Genomic DNA, 2,876 nt, shown 5'->3' on the forward strand with positions numbered 1-2,876 from the left:
TCTTATTTTTAGCTTTTTATGCTTTTGTTTTTCTTAGCTTAGCTTGCTTCTTTGCTTTAGAATTCTTTGTTTCACATTTCTTGTCTCAATGCAATCAAGAACAAACACAATAAGTAACCAAAATAAAATAAAAATAAAGACAAGATCAAAAGAGTACTAATTCCTAATTGGTTCCAAAATACGGCGTTGCCAATCCCCAGTAACGGTGCCAAAACTTGGTGTGGTCAATACCCTGTTGCACAAAATTGTGCAATGTTGCCAAGTTTGAATTTATAGAATGCCACTACCACTACTAACTAAAATATAACAAGAGTGAGTAGGGATCATCCCAAGGGAAAGGAAGCATGTTTTGGAATCAATTGTTGGATTAGTAGGTTGAATGATCAAAAGATGGTTTGATTTGATTAAACTATTGGTTCAATTAAAATAATGCAAGCGAATAACAATTTAGAAATTAGGGAAAGATAAATTAGAGAGAGGTCTTGGGGCTTAGAGTTCACCATTAAGCTTCACTTCACCAAACATTAACAATTGTAAATTAATGGGGAAATTCAAGTTGTAATGTGTGTATAAGTGTGTGTGTATGTGTGTGTGTGTGTGTTACCAATTAAAAATAAAGCACAATGGATGGCAAATAAGTATAGATTGTCTAGTCAATCTATTGAATAGCACAGCCTATCAAATGAGACCAATAACCATTCAATTAAAATACAATTAGTGCACACACAATAATCTAGAGAAATGTTCTATTTGCACTCATAAGTATGTAACATCAAGCAACAAGAATAGATTTTCTACCTATCTAAGAAATTAAAGCAATTACACTACAACTAAGCTAGAGACATGAAAATTAAACTAATAAAACTAAGTGTGTGGCACAATCCATCAAGAAACAAGCATAAACCATCAAATAAGCCTCAAGAGTATTCAATTAAGCACTATACCTTGACCATCACTAGATTAACAATATCAATACACAAAGACATGCACTAATTTCATTAAATCTAGAGGAAAACACATGAACATTCATTTTAGCATACATAGACATATGAATAGAACTAAATGGTCAATTAAAAGCATTAATCCATACAAATTAAGTAAAAATCACAAGATTTATATTTATTCATGGTCAAAATATTTATTACAACTAAAATCCCCAAAAATACACAAGAGCTAGATTCAGGAAGCAAGCCTAAGTGCTATCTCTAGCCCCAAGAGAAGGATTTAGCCACTCATTGTAGTGGTCATGGAACCCTCAAGGGCTAGCTTGGAGGTTGGCATCATCATCTTCATCCTTACATTCTTCCCAAAACCCTAGTTCTAGAGAGAGAAATTATTTATATAATTGGTAAGATAGAACTCTATGATATTCCTTACAACAATGTTCAATCAATTCATTACAAGCCTCTTTGAGTAGGCACCAAGTCAGAAATACAGCTTATAATTAGAGGAAATTCGCAGCTATACAAGTTAGGTAGAGTTCGACGCGCTCGGGAATTAGACAGCACACTTCCAGTAGTATTCTCGATCGATCGAACATCTTCGATCGATTAAACACTTAACTTCGATCGATCGAAGCTGATGTGGCATCAAAATATCTTCTTTGGCCTTATCCACTTTGCTGAGCGGGCACCGCCTCATCTTGATCGATTGTAACCGACTTCAATCGATCGGGACTTCCTTCGATCGATCAATGTCCCTCTGGTGCAATTTTCTTGGCTTCTTTCCAACTTTACCCCTTAGCTCCAAAATTGAGCTAAATGGCTCTTATTAACCTGTTTGAACTTTTGATGAATTCTCAAATGTGACGCATTTTAGCTTCTAAGCGATGGTCTTTTAGTCCATTCATCTATCTTTATTTTTCCGTTTTAGTACTTATTTGTGTTTTTGTCTATTTTAGTTCAATAAGGTTCAGACGGGCTAAAAATAGTCCGTTACAGCCTTTTTGGAGTCAACCAAAAGTTCTGGGAAGATTCTGAAAAAATCTGAAAAAAGGTCAAAAAATGCTAAATTATTTTATAGATCAAGAATTTTTGGATGGATCGAAGATTTCTTCGATCGATCAAAAATACACTGGCAGCGAGCCATTTTATTCCCGCGCGCCCGAACTCTACCTACCATATAGTTACAGGATTAGATATTTTAAGGGCTTATTTTTTGACTTGTTCATTACTCCAAGGACCTTGTATTTAAAAGGAATTAAACCATTTTGTAATCTATTTTTTGTCTTCAATTTTATTTCATTGTAATTTTATTTTCTCTCTCTAGAAAAGTTAGAGATTAGGGTTACAAAAAAAAGAGAAGAGTGGAGGCAACAAGAACACATCTCAAAATCTACACACACACACTCTCTCTAGAATTCAACAAAGAAGAAGAGGAAGAAGATGGAGCCATGTTTGGGGATTACCCTTGAGGGTTCCAAGATCACACCCACCTCCTCCATGATTGGCTAGACTTCTCCTTGGGGCTTGGATGAGCCCCAAGTTTGTAATCTAAACCTCTATCTCTTTCATACTTTTTGGGGAATAATATCTTGTGATTAATGTTTTAGCCTTGTATATAAAATGAATCTTAGGTTCTCCTTTGATTTCTATAGATTAATTCTTTCTATTGATTCTCTATTTTAATTACATGTAGTCTTATGTGTGATTATTTGGGAATTGATCTCTACACTAGATTCTCTATGTTGGCTGCATGTCTATGTGTAATTAATTAAGGATTTAGTGATAGCTAAACAAGGTTTTCATTGAATAGGTTTGTAAATTAATTTGATGGATTATGCTTACACTTAATGGGTTGTTCTATAATTTAATTCATGTTTGTAGGTAGGTAGACAATCTATACTTGATTTGATATTCCATGGTTTATTATTGCAA

The sequence above is a fragment of the Cornus florida genome, unplaced genomic scaffold (genome assembly GCF_030987335.1).
Source record: "Cornus florida cultivar Cherokee Brave unplaced genomic scaffold, ASM3098733v1 CherokeeBrave_3.0.0_Hap2_Chr08, whole genome shotgun sequence".
Lineage (NCBI taxonomy): Eukaryota > Viridiplantae > Streptophyta > Magnoliopsida > Cornales > Cornaceae > Cornus > Cornus florida.